This window comes from Martes martes (genome assembly GCF_963455335.1).
Source record: "Martes martes genome assembly, chromosome: X".
In the NCBI taxonomy this organism is placed as follows: Eukaryota; Metazoa; Chordata; class Mammalia; order Carnivora; family Mustelidae; genus Martes; species Martes martes.
Window position 1 is genome coordinate 109,024,867 of NC_137897.1, and position 17,300 is coordinate 109,042,166.

General features: G+C 41.6%; 1 protein-coding gene across 2 annotated transcripts in view; it reads right to left on the reverse strand.

Annotated features, from left to right (window-relative positions):
* The window catches only part of FGF13 (fibroblast growth factor 13), a 492,131-nt gene extending 475,034 nt beyond the window's left edge, over nucleotides 1–17,097 (reverse strand). Inside the window, exon 1 of one of the 2 annotated variants that reach the window (XM_080831360.1) lies at nucleotides 16,787–17,097. The gene's annotated coding sequence lies outside the window, so the exon portion shown is untranslated. The remainder of the gene's footprint in view (nucleotides 1–16,786) is intronic. The other variant, XM_080831364.1, reaches the window with a different exon arrangement.
* Nucleotides 17,098–17,300: the final 203 nt, after the last annotated feature.

The following is a 17,300-nucleotide window of genomic DNA, read 5'->3' on the forward strand; positions in this document are numbered from 1 at the left end:
TGGAACATTATAACGTGATGTTGGGATGCCAGTCAAGAAGGGACATCTTTAGGGACACCTGGTTGTCTCCGTCAGAAGAGCACGCAACTCTCCATCTCAGGGTTGTAAGTTCGAGCCCCACACTGGATGTAGAGACTGCTAAAAGAAAAAAAAAAGTAAACAAACTTGAAAAGAGAGAGAGAGAATGAACATCTTTAAATGTTTTATCGGTTTCTCGTCCAGTGAAGAAGGAAACAATGAGTCACAGCTTGTTCAAGGATTCACTCTGCTCCCAAACAAGGAACAGCAGTGGGCAGCACTGGTTTTCCACCCTGGGTCCCTATCATTCCACAGCATTCAAGAATCTCCTGTGTCAAGAGGCATAGATCATCAAACGCGGCCTTTTCCCCACAGCAAGCTCCTGTTTTTCTCTACATTAGAAACAGAGGACCTGGCCATTGTCTCGCCCAGTAAAATAACTCACAAAAGACTTTGGCCCAAGTCAGTTTCCAGAAGATTTTCAAATCCTGCTCTTGCCTCCCTTCTGGTGGTTATAGTGATGATGCCAGTGGAAAAGATTTCAGATAGAACAATTATATTTGTTGAAAACTTCTTGGATATGGTAGTAAATGCTTAGCACACTTGGATTTGCCCAAATCTAGAATCCTTGAGATTGTATGCTCTGGGATGACAAGGATTGGGCTAAACTCTGCTCACGTTGACTGTCCCTCATGCCCACCCATGGTTACACAGGGCACATCACAGCATGGCAAATAGCCTCATCATTATAACCTCATTTATTCAATATACTGGATTTCTCGCTCCATAGTGATATTTATCCAAATTATGCAACCTTATATATGCAAGGCAACCCTGAATTAGTGACTGTGATTATCTCCATTTTCTAGATGAGAAAACAGGCTCAGAGAGGTAAAGATTGCAGGAAAAAGGTGCGCGCAGGATTGAGACTCAAGTAGCACCTTCTGCTTCCAAAGTCCCCCCTCTTTCCACTATATGACACTGCATATTTTGTAAATGTTATGGAATAATTAGCGCCTCTAACATTTCTGCAAAGATAAAGCCAAGCCTTAGAGCAGGAGCAAGCGATCTCACGCAGGGCTTTTTTGGGCTTTCATTCACTTTCTATCAACACGTGCCCCTCCGTGCGGTAGACATGGATGTGAGCCATCCAACTTGCCGCCCAGCTGTGGTCAGTGTGGTTGGTGAGCGGCCCGTAGATGCCAGCTCCTTCAGAATCCACCTCAGTTGCAGAATCCTGACCTCACCTGAGCTCATGCCCTTCCTGGGGCAAGCCACACCCAGTGACTGAGAGAGGCCTGGCCATTTGGGATCAGCACAAGTTCTCTGCCAGACAGTACTCACTCCAGAGCTCCCCGTTTGCCTGGCCAAGGCTTTGTTGAGTTCAGCTTTACCCTCTACCCAATCCTGCCTCTCCCTCTTCCTTTCACAGTCACGGATCCCTAATGAATAGTCTCCATCACAAATGTCATCTCCTTTCAGAGATCCTGGCCGGTGACCCGTCTCTTTGTCTCTCCAACCCTGTCTTTTGGGCCAGGCTCTTGGCAAAGAGACATTCTGAGCACCTTCCTCTTCCTCGGCCATTTGAAGTGAGATCACTGTGTTGCTACTGCCTTTCGCCTCCGACTCCCCTGTCTTCTGGGGAAGCTGCCTGGAGCCTTCTTTGGAGCTCCGGGGCCCGGGGCTTGGCTCTCTACCTCCCCACAGAGCACTGGTTCCCAGCGGGTACTGTAAATAGCTGTTATGTTTTAGGGAAAAAAGGAGCAACTTGCAGATGGTTAACGAATGCCAGGCTGAGGTTCTTATGATGAGACACTCGTACCTACACTTTCCTTTCCTTGAAAGTATCTATAACCCAGTTGGTGTGATTTGACTCGGCACAGCATGGACACGTTCTTCTCCAAGGGACTCCTCTTGGACTCAGTTTCCCACTTCTGGAATTCTTTCTGCTTCCCCATTCCACTTCTACCAGCACAGTCTCCCGTGTCATTTCCCTTGTCATGTTCTCATCCCCTCTCCCACTGCCAAGGTCTAGCACGACTGTTCCCTGTTGCTTTGGCCCCATATTTATTCCCCTTTGTGACATGAAGCCTCCCTCCTCCCTGCATCATCCAGCCTGTGAGCATTTGCTACTGGGCGCTTCTGGAGAGAGCATCTCAGATCCGTGAGGGGAGATCTGCCCCACTGCCACCGGGCCAGGGAAAGAGGAGCCCCTTTGAGGGTCCCCACACTGGATGAATGACCAAAAACAGAGGAGGGAACTAATGGACAGTGTTTTATATATACTTGCATAAATATATACATATATATGCATATATATATATATGTATGTATTTCATCATTGTACCTGTCTCCAAAGCTAGATCTTGTCTAGCTAAATAAAGGGTGTTTATTTACAAATAATGAAGAGAACTGAGATGAAACCCCAATAGTTCATTTTTTCTCTTGCTGCCCTTGCCTTTGGAGACGTGTCTAGCATGGGCGTTAAGGAGGGCACATGATGGGATGAGCACTGGGTGTTATACGCAACTGATAAATTATTGAACACCCCATCTGAAACTAATGATGTACTATAGGTTGGCTAATCAAATTTAAATTTAAAAAAAAAACAGAAAAACAATTCCTGAGAAAGAGCAATTTACCTGTTCAGGCTCCCACAGCTAGCGAATCGCGCGCAGGCCACATGTGAACCCAGGTCTTTGTGTCACAAAAGCCCACGCACTTTGCACTGCCAGGAGCTGACACGGTCAAGAAGGCTCAGGTCCCTGTCTGGGCACTGGTTAGCACGGGCCACAGGATTCTGAAAGAATCTGTGACTAGTGAGTGAGTCACGCTGTAGCTTTGAAGTTAGTGGACATCTCCGAGAGCCAGAACAAAGCATGCCAGCCGAGAGAGGTATGGCTCTGAGACTGAGGGGAGAGAAGTCCTCTCCAGAGGCCTCTTTACCCGCATCCGCACCCCTCCCTTGCTCTTGTTTGGTCTCGGTCTGGGGTACTGTCCTACGTTGTCCGTTTTCAGCTCTGCTACCACTGCCTCAGCTGACCAAGGCCAGGACCAGGTTACCCAGAGGCCTCTTCCCTGTGGCGCTCCAGGGTAGCGTTTGCCCCTGAGAGAAACTCACTGGACACTTGGAAGGTGGGAAGGAAGTAGAAGGCGCTGTTCTCAAGAGCCGGTGGCAGTCACGCAGCGTGGCTTCACAGATCAGCCTGTGAGCTTCCACTTCCTGGGGCCTTCTCAGAATTCCAGTGAATTCTGGCCTCCTCACTTCTTCTAGGGCTTCTAGGTAAATTCATTACAGGCGTTTGTCTGATCCGCTGGCATGAACCTTCTGACCTCCAGTCTCCTAAGCTCCTCCCACTGCCACAGTGCATGTGTGTGTATGTGTGCGTGTCTGTGTGTGTTTATCTATTTATCTGTTTCTGTATTTACTCAACCCCTTATTGCAATATTTTAGTAGCTTTGTTTTCACCCAGACATGGATACAGGGTTCACCCTGAACTTCACCACTGGCCACGGTCCAGTCATATTTAAAGGCCCTCTTTCTTTTTTGGAAGAAACCACAGCAGGTTCTGGAAAGATGGTGACCTAAGCACGGGTTCCTTCCCATTTCCAACTCCAAACCGCCTGCTTCTCCTCAGCCAAATGGCTATTGAGGTCTCTGGGCAAGAGCTAGATGTGAAGACCCAGACATTGTGAAAATCTTTCACAAGGAAGTGTTGTCCGGGTTTCTTTCATGAGTGCTGAGCAAAGCTTAGATCTACTGCCAGAAAGGCCCAGCGCAAGGAAGCCAGGAGACTGGGAAAATAATATCAGACCTGTGTCCCCGGTCTCCTAGGCCTCCGAGGGGCCAGGAAAGAATAAAGTAAAACAACAGATCAGGTCAGTGTAGAGAGGGACCACGTGAAGAGGCCTGGCCTCCCACGCCTTGAGGGCCTACTAGCACTTGGAAAACTCTGGGAGATCCCCTCCAACATCAGCTGATCCCTACGGGTTGATGGGAAAATACTTCATAACCCTCTCTGTGGGTCCAGCAACCAACCAGCTCCCAGAAAAAGGTTGGCTGAGCAACACATGCCTAAAGAGACAGAAGGCAGGAAGAGACACAAATGGTCACTTCAACAACAAGAATAACAAAATAGGAACATAGAGAGAGACTCAAGTGCAGCATAAAAACAGACTTTCTGGAACTACACAACATGATTTCTAAATAGACATTTCAGTAGGGAACAGAAGGAGAGGATGATCACTGCTGAGACCTGGAAGACACAGTAGAAGAATCACAGAGCACAAAGCCAAAAATACCATGAGAAGGAAATCATGAAGGAAAATGGAAGAGATGTGGAGGTCCTGAAGAATCTTCCAGAAAGAGAAGAGGGAAGAGACAGAGGAAAGGTGGTACTTGTTTTAAAAGATAATAAAAAGGAGCTTTTCTGAGCAAAACATATAATAAATTTAAATATATATTTTTATATTTAAATGTTAAATATTTAAAATATAAAATAAATAGGAAATAGGAATAAATAATTTTTAGAATGCAGAAACTTCTTGCCTGGGAACAAAGAAATACACTCCTAGAAGACTTTTTGAGCAAAGAAATATTACACACTATCTCAAAAGCAATTAAAAACACTTTCTGGGGTGGCTCTGTCAGTTGAGCATCTTGCTCTTGGTCTCGCCTCAGATCCTGATCTCAGGATGGTGGGATCGAGCCCCATGATGGGTTCTGTGCTCAGCAGAGTCTGCTTGAGATTCTCTTCCTCCCCCGCTGCCCCTCCCCCTACGTGCTCGCTCTTTCTCTCTCAAATAAATAAAATCTTTTTTAAAATTAAAAATAAAAGTCATCATAATGTGGTTCATCTGTTTTAATTCAACTTATTTTTTAAAACAATAGTTTCAGGGATGCCTGGGTGGCTCAGTCGGTTAAGCATCTGCCTTCGGGTTGGGTCATGATCCTAGGGTCCTGGGATCAAGTCCCGCATCGGGCTCCCCACTCAGCGGGGAGTCTGCTTCTCTCTCTGCCTCTGCCTGCCACTCTGCCTGCTTGTGCACGCTCTTTCTCTCTGACAAATAAACAAGTAAAATCTTTAAAAAAAATAAAATAAAACAATATTTTCAATATCATTTAAACTATTCCAGGCCATAAAAAAGGAAGAAAAGCTCCTCAATTCCTCTTTTTCCAGCTTTAGTGGGATTTAATTGGCACATAATATGGTGTCCATTTAAGGTGTACAATGAGATGATTTGAATGTTTCATAATGAAATGTTCACCAAACTAAGGTTAATTAATCCATTCTTCACCTCACATAATTACCTTTTTGCTGTGATAATGAGAATATGAAGGATCTGTTCTTATTATAATTTTAAAATATATAAAACACTATTGTTAATTACAGTCATCATGGTGTACATTAAATTCCTCGAACATATTCATCTTATAACTGAAATAACTCTTTGACCAACACCTAATTGTTCCTTCCATCCCTCAGCCAGTGGTAACAACCATTCTTCTCTCTGTTCCCATGAGTTCAATGTTTTTACATTCCACATACAAGTGTGATCACAGAGTATTGGTCTATGTCTGACTGACTTCACTTAGTATAAATCTATCAACAGGGAATTTATCCCTGTTGACACAAAATGCAGGATTCCCTTCCTTTTATGGCTCAATAATATTTCATTGTATATATTTATACCGTAACTCCTTTTTCTGTTCATTTATCGATGGATACCTAGGTTGTTTCCATGTCTTGCCTATGGTAAATAATGCTGCAACGAATATGGGAATGTAGGTACTGCTTCAAGATAGTGATTTCATCTCCTTTAGGTATATACCCAGAAGTGGGATTGCTGGATCATATGGTATTTTTATTTTTACTTTTTAAAGGAATCTTCGTACTGTTTTCCACAATGCATATGTTCCCACCAACAGTGCACGAGCGGTCCCTTTTCTTCTCATCCTCACCATCACTTGTTACTTTTTTTTTTAAAAGATTTTATTTATTTACTTCACAGACAGAGATCACAAGTAGGCAGAGAGGCAGGCAGAGAGAGAGGGCGAAGCAGGCTCCCCACCGAGCAGAGAGCCTGATGCGGGGCTCGATCCCAGGACCCTGGTATCACAACCCAAGCCAAAGGCAGAGGCCTTAGCCCACTGAGCCACCCAGGCGCCCCAGCACTTGTTACTTCTTGTCTTTTTGATAACAGCCACTCTAACAGGTGTGAGATAATATGTCATTGTGGTTTTAACTTGTATTTCCATGACTATTATTGATGTTAAGCACCTTTTTACATACCTCTTGGCCACATTTGTTTCAATAATTTTATTTCACTTTTTAAGTCATCTCTACACCCAGGGTGGGGCTAGAACTCTGGAACCAGAGATCCAGTCACAGGCTCTACCTACTGAGCCGGCCAGGCGCCCTCTCTTGGCCACATATGTATGTCCTCTTTCAAAAAATGTGCTTTTGGGTGATTTACCCATTTTTGTTTTTTTTTAGATTTTATTTATTTATTTGGCAGACAGAGATCAGAAGTAGGCAGAGAGGCAGGCAGAGAGAGAGGAGGAAGCAGGCTCCCTGCAGAGCAGAGAGCCCGATGCGGGGCTCGATCCCAGGACCCCGGGACCATGACCCGAGCCGAAGGCAGAGGCTTTAACCCACTGAGCCACCCAGGCATCCCAGATTTACCCATTTTTTAATTGGATTTAATTTTTTGCTGTTGGGGTGTATGAGTGTTTTTTTTTTTAGACATGTTAGATATTAACCACTTATCAGATATACAGTTTGGAAATATTTCCTCCCATTCTTTAGGTTGCCTTTTCATTTTGCTGATTGTTACTTTTGCTGTGCCGAAGTATTTACTCTAACGTTGGCCTTACTTGTTAATTTTCATCTCTTTTGCCTGTGCTTTGGTGTCATATCCAAAAAAATCATTGCCAAGACAGATGTCTTTTCAAGTTTTATAGTCTCAGGCCTTACTTAATCCATTTCAAGTTAATTTTTGTGAATGGTGTAAGATAGGGGTTCAACTGCATTTTTTTTTTGCATGTGGTTATCCAGATTTTCCAATACCATTTATTGAAAAGACTATCTTTTCTTCATTAACTATTCTTGCCTACTTTGAGGTGTCTTGATTTTGTTCCATGGTTCTATGTATCTCTTCTTATGCCTTACTGTTTTGACCACTATAGTTCTATAATATAATTTGAAATAAGGGAGTATGAGGCTTCCAGCTTTCTTCTTTCTTAAGATTTTTTTGGCTACTCACTTAAGATTTCTTTTGTGGCTCCATATGAATTTTAAGATTGTTTTTCTATTTCTATGAAAAATGCCATCAGAATTATTTGACAGATAAATTACTGAATTTATAGATAGCTTTGGATAGTATATACATTTTAATAATAGGAACTCCTCTGATCCATCAACATAGGGTATATTTCTATTCATTAGTGTCATTTTCAATTTCTTTCATCAATGTCTTACAGTTGCCAGTGTATACATTTTTCACTTCCTGGATTAAATTTAGTCCTAAGTATTTTATTCTTTTTGATGATTTTGTAAAATATCTTTATTCTTTCCTTTATTTCTTTTTCACATAGTTCATCACTGTTGTATAGAAATACAAGTGATTTTTAAATGTTGATTTTGTATCCAGAAAATTTACTGAATTCACTTATTAGTTCTAAGAGATTTTGGTGGAGTCATTAGGACTTTCTAAATATAAGATCATGTCATCAGCAAACAGAAACAATTATATTTCTTCTTTTCTAGTTTGGATGCCCTTTATTTCTGTTTTCTTGCTTAATTGCTCTGGACAGGACTTCCAGTACTAACTTGAATAGAAGCAGTAAGAGTGGGCACACTTGGCATATTCCTTATCTTAGAGAAAAAAGTTTTCAACCTTTCACCTTTGAGTATGATGTTAGTGGTAGGTGTGTCATATGTGGCCTTTATCATGTTGAAGTATACTGCTTCTTTTATTTTTTTTTTTAAGATTTTATTTACTTGTCAGAGAGAGAGCAGAAGCATGGAGAGCTGCCCGCAGAACAGGCAGAGGCAGAGGGAGAAGCAGACTCCCTGCCGAGCAAGGAGTCTGATATGGGACTCAAATCCAGGACCCTGGGCTCATGACCTGAGCCAAAGGCAGATGCTCATGACTGAGCCACCCAAGAATCCAGAGGTATATTGTTTCTATACACAAACTTTTGAGAGGCTTTTTTAAAATCATGGAAAGATGCTGAATTTTGTCAAATGCTTTTTCTGCACCCATTGAGATAATCATATGATTTTTGTCTTTCATTCTGTTAATTGATTTGTGTGTGTTGAGCCATCCTTGTATCCCAGAGATAAATCCCACTTGTCCATCATATATGATCCTTTTAAGGTCCTGTGGAATTCAGTTTGCTAGTATTTCATTGAGAAATTTTGCATCTATATTCATCAAGGATACTGGGCTGCAGTTTTCTTTTCTTGTAGTACCCTTATCTGGCTTTGGTATCAGGGTAATTCTGGTCTCATGAAATGAGTTTGGGAGTATTCCTTCCTCTTCTATTTTTTGGAAGAGTTTGAAATGAATTGCCATTGATTCTTCTTTAAATGTTTGATAGAATTCACCTATGAGGCTATGTTGTGCAGAGCTTTTCTGTGTTGGGGGGGTTTTGATTACTGATTCAATCTCCTTACTTGTTATTGGTCTGGTTAGATTTTCTAATTCTTCATGATTCAGACTTGATAGTTTGTATGTTGCTAGGAATTTATCTATTTCTTACAGGTTGCCCAATTTGTTGCCATAAAATTGTTCATAGTAGTCACTCATGATCCTTTGTATTTCTGTCCTATTTGTTGTAATGCCTCCTTTTTCATTTACAACTTTATTTACTTGAGTCTTCTCTCTTTTTTTCTTGGTAAGTCAGCTAAAAGTTTGTCCATTTTTTTTTACCTTTTTGAAAAACAACTCTTCGTTTCATTGATAGTTTTAATTGTTTTTCTATTTTCATTTATTTCTGTTTTGATCTTTGTTTTTCTATTTTCATTTATTTCTGTTTTGATCTTTGTTACCGCCTTCCTTCTGCTAACTCTGAGCTTAGTTTGTTCTTGTTTTTGTAGTTCCTTGAGGTATAAATTTCCTTGAGGTATCAAGTTAAGTTGTTTGGGATCTTTCTTTTTTCTTAATTCTTTATCACTATCTACTTCCCCCTTAGCACAGCTTTTGCCACATCTCATACCGTATTTGCATTTTCACATTTGTTTCCAGATATTTTTATTTCCCTTTTGATTTCACCCTTGGCCCTACTGGTTGTTCAGCAGTATGTTGTTTAATTTCTGCTTCTCTGTGTATTTTCCAATTTTCCTCTTATCATTGATTTCTAGTCTTATGCCATTGTGGTTGGAAATGATAATTGGTATGATTTCAGTCTTCTTGAATTTGTCAAGACTTGTTTTTTGGCATAACACATGATCTATCCTGAATAATGTTCCTTGTGCACTTGGTAAAAATGTGTATTCTGTTGCTGTTGGATAAAATGTTCTGTATGTGTCTTTTAGATCCATTTGGTATAAAGTATAGTTCAAGTCCAATAATGTTTCCTTATTGATTTTCTGTCTGGATGATCTATTCTCTGCTGAAAGTGGGGAACTGAAGTCCCCTACTATTGTATTGTCGTCTATAACACCCTTCAGATCTGCTAGAATTTGCTTAGTCAATTTAGGTACTCTGATGATAGGTGCATATATATTTAAAATTGTTATATCCTCTAAATGAATTGACCCCTATATCATTAAATCATGACCTTCTTTGTCTCCTGTTACAGGTTTTTTAAAAAAATTTTTTAAGATTTTATTTATTTGACAGAGATCACAGGTAAGCAGAGACTCAGGCAGAGAGAGAGAGCGAGGAGCAGGCTCCCCGCTGAGCAGAGAGCCCAATGCGGGGCTCCATCCCAGGACCCTGAGATCATGACCTGAGCTGAAGGCAGCAACTTAACCCACTGAGCCACCCAGGTGCCCCTCCTGTTACAGTTTTTACCTTAAAGTCTATTTTGTCTGATGTAAGTATAGTTACCCATTCTCTCTCTTGGAATGTCCTTTTCCATCCCTTCACTTTGAGCCCGTGAGTATCCCAAAACTCAAGTGAGTTACTTGTAGGCAACATATACGTGGGTCTTGATTTTTTTGTCCATTCATCCACTCTGTGCCTTTTGATTAGAGAATTGAATTCATTTTAATTTCAAGTAGTAACTGATAGGTAAGGACTTACTGTGGCAGTCATTAATTGTTTTCTGGCTCTCGCATAGTTCCCTTGTTCCTTTCTTCCTCTCTTGCTGTCTTCCTTTGTGAACTGATGCTTTTCTATAGTGGTATCTTTTGATTTCCTTCTCTCGTGTGTATCTACTATAGCTTTTTGTTTTGCAGTTACCCTGAGGTTTACTTAAAACATCTTATTGATATAAGTGATTTTGGAGTTCCTGCCATCAATATGGTATACATCTCAGTGCCCCTTAACTTTAGGATAAGCCAAATGACTTTGGACAAATAAAATGAGGTAGAAGTGTGCCACTACCCAGCCTACGCCTTAAGAGGCTTCATGCATTTCCACCTGCCTTCCTTCTTGTGCTTCTGCAATCACTCTGAGACCAGCCTGGCTAGTCTATTCAGACTGGCAGGAGGATAAGAGGTACCCAGGCCAGAGATGCTTCAGATACAACAACATGAAGCAGAGCAGCCTCAGAAGACCAACAGACCTATAATGACAAGCAGAGCCACTAAGACAAGCCCAGACTAGATCAGCCAGACCCCAACTAACCTGAAGAAAACATAAGCAAAAACAAATGATTGTTGTTTTTGAAGCCACTGAGGCCTTGGCTGGTTTGTTTACAGAAGCTACTAACTGAAATATAGGACTATATTTGCAAAGGAGGTTCAGTACCAGGAGATCTATCAGCATAATTCATTACATCAATAAACGAGAGGAAAATCATATGAATAATGATATCAAGAAAGACTTAAAAGTCAATTGACAAATTCAGCTGCATTCCTAATACATTTTAAAAATAAACAGGATTAGAAGATTTCTTAAACTAATACAGACTGTTTACCAAAAACAAATGCAAAATACTATTTCAAATGGCAAAACACTCACCTGTTCAAATAAAATGCTGAAGTAGACTAGAATTCCCCCATCCCTATTATTATTCTACATTGCCTTGCAGAGTCTAGCTTATAAAAAAAAAACAAACCCGACCCTCCCCTCACAAAAAGAAAGAACTAATATAAACATCAGAAAAGACCAAGAAATACAAGGTTACTACAGAAATAGTGTTTCTATATTCAAAGATCAACACCACAAAATGAAAATAGGAAAAATGACATTCAGAATAATGAAAAAAAGCCTACATTCTACACAGGACTAAATCTAACAAGCGTCAGACCAGTGTGAAGAAAACAGCAATAGCTTACTGAGGGACATAAAGTAAAATCTGAAAAAAAAGTATAAATGAAAAAATCATGAGACTTTATATCATAAAATTTTAATTTTCTCCAAATCAATATATTTAATCCAATTAAAATTCCCCACATTTTTCAAGAGAAAAAGAGGGCATTTATTTATAGACATAATACTTATACAGAAGAATAAAATCCTTAGAATAGCCATGAGAAACAAGGATAATGAGAGAGACACATCTCAGGCCAGATATCAGAATATACCCTAAAGTCACCATAATCAAGTCAAACCTTAAGTAGTGGCATATTAGATCTGAGAATAAAATAGAGAATGTGGAATTGAATCCCATACATAAGCATTTACTACATGGCCAAAGTGGTATTTCATTTGAGGGGATAAAAGATGGATTGTTAATGAACAGTATGGATGCAACTGGCTATTAATTTGAAAGAATATGCAATTGAACCTATGTTTTATGCCAAAAACCAATACAGTTTCTAGATAAAGACATATTTACAAATGGAAAAAGTAAAAGTCCTGCAAGAAAATCTGGGAACTACATGCACCACACCCCTGTTAACCAATCCTTAAAACCCAGAAGTTAGAAACAAAATCTGACTACATAGAATTTTTCTAAATTTTGGCACAAGGCACAATAGTTAAAATAAAACAAGAAACTGGAAACATAGCTGCATGCAAAGAACAGATGAGGGGCTTATAGCTATAATGTACTAGGAGTTCTTACAAATTGACAAGGAAAAACAACCCATTTTAAAAATAGGCAGAGCACATGAAGAACCACTTCACAGATGAAGCAAATCCAAATGGTCAGCAGTTTCTTTGTTTTATTTTTGGATTTTTGGGTTTTGTTTTTGTTTTTGTTTTTGTTCCCCCCCCCCAAATGCTTCACATTCATGAGTAGCCAGAGAAACTCAACTTTCAAGTAGCAATAAGATGACACTTGAAACTCACAGGTCTATAAAAATTTAAAAAGAGTAATAAAATCAACTGCTGGTAGAATCGCAGGAAAAGCTATACACCCATACATCACTGGTGGGGTTGTGCATTTGTTACGTGCTTTTTAAAAAGCAGTATTGCAATATTTAGTGAAATTTAAGACAACATATACACACTCTCCAACCCAGCTACTCCATTCCCAGAAATCTTTCCCAGCGTAAGAAAAACAAGTGCAGGTGAGGGTATATATATACAAAGGTGTGTATTGCAATGTTGCTCTTTAGCGACCAAAAAAAATGGAAACAAACTGAATGTCTGCTTAAAGTCAAATGGTTGGATCAGTTGGTCTCCATCAGTATCACAAAATCCTGTGCCGCCATTAAAAACAATGAAATCAAGCAAGAACAGCCGATGTGTAGGTTTTGTTGAATGTGAATGGCCGTACCGATGATAACAACAAACACTCATACAGAGCACTGTCTTAAGTGTTCTATGTATTTTGACTCACTGAATTTTCACAGCAACCTGTGAGATAGGTAGTGTTACCATCCTCATTTTCTAGATGAGGAAACTGAAGCCCTAAGGTCACATAGCTCAGAAATGCAAGAAGTATAAAATACAGAAAAGTATAACATGATATAATTTCCAAAAAATAATCTATAATTTAAAAGACATATGCATGGGTGCCTGGGTGGCTCAGTGGGTTAAGCCTCTGCTTTTGGCTCAGGTCATGATCTCAGGGTCCTGGGATCGAGGCCCCCATCGGACTCTCTGCTTGGCGGGGAGCCTGCTTCCCCCCACCTCTCTCTGCCTGTCTCTATGCCTACTTGTGATCTCTGTCAAATAAATAAATAAAATCTTTAAAAAAATTAAATAAGAGACATATGCATGTATATATGTACACATATGCATGCTTCACATAATTACACGAGAATAAAAACATTGGAAGGATACATACTAGGTTAGTAAAAATGGGTTATTACACATGCTTTATATAATTATGTATTATAATTATATAAATTATATGAATTTACTATATACGTAAATTAAAAATCATGAAAGAGCTATAGAATTTCAATAACAATTCCAGAGGAGCTACAGGGAGGCACAAGATGAAGCAATGAAGGGAAGCAAGTCCCAAGTAAAGACCTTACAGACGCCCATCACCCAATGTCTCCTGGCCCCCCTCTGCCCCCACCTTGGCACTGTGTTCATCCCTCCCTTATGACAGAACTAACGTATTTGGAAATGCCAGGTGCTTTCCCATCCTACCGAGACCAAGAGACTCCCTGGAATCCAGTCATCATTGTGTTCTGAGACTGCCCAACCCCAGAAGCCTTCTCAGATCCCACTCTTTTTTTTTTTTTCAGATCCCACTCTTATGCATAAATCTCAGATTGGGGACATGGAGACAGAAAGGATCTGCCTCTTATCCACATCTCTTAGCTTGAAATAAAGCTTCATCTTCGGACAGGTGATTTCCTTGCCTCATCTACCGCAGAGTGACTGAAGCTTTGCCATGCCCCCGACACTCCACACTCGTGCCCAAGGTGTTTCCCAAGATCAACGGACAGAGATCTTGTCTCCTAAGCAGCTTGGACTCTTGAAGGAAAGAGAGACCTTTTATATTAGGTACTCATTTAATGTTTGTGGTGTGAGCGAAATGATAATGTATAGCCATACTTCAAATAAAAAAAGAGTGAAGTTTTAAATTACAGAGCTCTAAACAAAATGCTATGGGAGCCGGCGTGAGGAAGCATGAATGCTTCAAGAGATGGTTTTATAAAGAGATGACATTGGAGGGGTGCCTGGCTGGCACTGTCCATATAGCCTGTGGCTCTTGGTCTGGGGGAGTTCAAGCCCCACACTAGGCATGGAGCCTACTTAAAAAGAGAGAGAGAGAGAGAGAGAGAGAGAGAGAGATGACATTTGAGCTAGATGTACTGTTTCTCAAAGCATGGTCAGCATCACGTTCTCTGAGGTGCTCCAGACCTGATGCATCAGAAGTCCCACAAGTGAGTCCCAGGAGATATATTTAAAAGAAACCCTCCAAGTCCTTTCTATGCACACTAAGGTATAGACCAAGAAAAATGGGGCAGATTGGGGTGTGCAGAAAAGTGAGGAAGGACACAGCAGTCAAAGCCAATAGCATTAGTAAAGTGCATAGGCCTGAGAGCAAAATGGGTATGTGTTCAATTCAACTTGACGCGGGGAGGGGTTGGTGGAGAGGAATGATAAGAAATGAGATTCAAAAGCTGGGTCAGGGCTGGATCATGGAGGGCCTGGGGAATGCCGGGTGAAAAAAGTGTGAACTTTATTCTAAGGGCAAAAGGAAATCATTGAGAGATCTGAGGCAGACAGACAGACAAAAACAGCAGGACTTTGACTCCTACAGCGCTTCCCAAATCTGGCCATGCATCAGAATGACCAGGATTGCTTGCTATAAGTCCTGTTACCAGGGCTCCACTCCCAGACCCTTTCAGTCTGCATTTCCAGGGATGTGGCCCAGAAATTATATTCTTTTTTTTTAAAGATTTTATTTATTTGACAGACAGAGATCACAAGTAGGCAGAGAGACAGGCGGGGGGGGGGGAAGCAGGCTCCCCGCTGAGCAGAGAGCCCGATGCGGGGCTCGATCCCAGGACCCTGGGATCACGACCTGAGCCGAAGGCAGAGGCTTTAACCCACTGAGCCACCCAGGTGCCCCCAGAAATTATATTCTTAAATGATCTGGGCACCCAGCCTGGCACTGGTTCATGAAACGGAGCTTGGGAATCACTGCTTTACTGACAAATGCATTCCTGAAAAGCTGTTTGTTCATGGAGATCTTATTAGTGGAATCACTTGTTCAGAGTGCTAGGCAAGTGTGCTACTTGGAGGCAACCTTCAGCAACTCACTTTCTCTAGGATGTTTCAATAAAACACATCCCCAATTTGAATGCAAAGCCCCTGATGACCTTCAATAAGATGTGACAACATGTTTGGGTGGTAAGACCAGCACATGGCATCCATGATGCCATATGGCTGCACCAGTGCAACATGGGGGAAATAATTCCAAACGCTTCATCTTGCTTTGCAGCAACATGAATGAACCTTAAAATAGTAATATTGGAAAGGAGAAAGTGCCAGTAAGATGTGATGCTCATAGAGCCATGGTTTCAAAATGGAAATATCCAGCACGTATCCATTTTGAGGGCACAGTGGAAGTTGAGGCAACAATCTAAGGATGAAACCAGAGAGTCACTCATCCCAACTTAGGCTCCAGTAAGAATTATACACCATGTGACTTCCAAGATGTTTCTTCTGGGCTCAAGATTTTAAGTTCATGCTCTTTGGATACTCATCTACCTTGAAGACGGATGAAAGTAAACCAAGTCGGGAGGGGAGAGAATTCCCAAGTATCAGTTGGTATATTCCATTCTTCTACAAAATGCACAGAGACCCATGATCCTGCATTGGAAGATTTGTTTCTTCCAGCCACGTAATATTTTAAGAGTATGACTTTCATTTAAAGTGAGCATATCTGTTACTGGAGTGTCTCTTCACTTACATGAAAACACCTTAGTTTGGCAAGCTGGAAAGTTGGCATAGTAGTTTTCTTAGCACAGTGCACTCAAGTCAACTTTAAGCAAGAAATTGCTAGTGTTCAACCTGCCAGCAACTAAGGCAGCTTCTTTTGCTGTCCGAAGGCTCCTAACCTTACCCCAGAAGTCTCCAGCTCCCCGTCAATTCCAAGCCCTCTTCCAAGGCCCACAGCTATAAACAGGCTACAAATCAGAGATGAGTCTGGACAGCAGTATTTCAGGAAGGAAACGGAATCCAAGCAAATCTTTTGTGTACCTGCACTGGATTCCCTCTTTCTTGGGGACTGCCTGAATGATAGGAATCCCTGCTCTAGGCAGGTCTCTATTATTCTCTGTTGTCGTGTAGCAGAAGAGGCGAACACAGATAACCAAGGCCCTGAGCCAGATTCACATTCTGAGAGTTACCAGCAGGACGGGAAGGACAAGGCATCTACAATAAAGCAGCTCTAGGTAGAGAAGTTGAGAAAGGATCAGTTTTAACATTTGAGGTGCTTTCCTGCTAGGTACACCCTTGGTTTTTGGTAGGAGGGTGCAAAGAAAGGGAAATCATCCCCAAACATTACCGTGGCTTGATCGAGGAAAGGAATTACTTCCCAAACATTACTGTGGCTTGATCCATGTGTTGGGAGCATGGAGTTAGACTTTTATTTATAAGCTATGTCCTGCCCTGACATTTCCCCCCCCCTCCCCCCCCTCGCCCCACTCTCAGCCGAGGAAACCCAGGCAGCGATTACCCAAGAGGATCACAATTCCAGTCGCATTCCCCCAGTTAGTTTGCTTTCACCTACCTTAGAAGTGGAGACGCAATAGGCCTGGCAGTGAGGAGCAAAACGAGATCCACCATGCACTAAAATCTTAAAGGGGCCTGTTGTTATTAGTGCCAAGACTCACGCGCTCCCAGCGGGAGGAGGCTTCTTGGTCATACCGTCATCGTGCGTTTCTGAGATTTGCAAAAGTCTGCATCTGAGCCAAAGCACCCTCAACTCCCTAAGCCCCTCCTGGTTTCGAGGGCTCCGGGCAGGGCAAGCAAATAGTCCCAAGGAATTGCAGGGGTCAGTGGACCCTGTGCGGTTCACATCAGACTGTCCTGAGGAGTGGCAAGTCACAGGGTCTATAATGCAGCTATTTTTAGTGAAACCGAATTCCTGCCCCAAGTTCTCTTGCTTCCAAATTGTTCTAAGTGTAGGAGACCAGCTGTGGTCAGATCATCTTACTGGACCAAGGCTCTGTCAAGGCGAAGGGACCAAACTGGGGAGGCGGAGCAAAGAGCTGGCGACGTTCGGTGTTTGGGCTCTTTTCCAC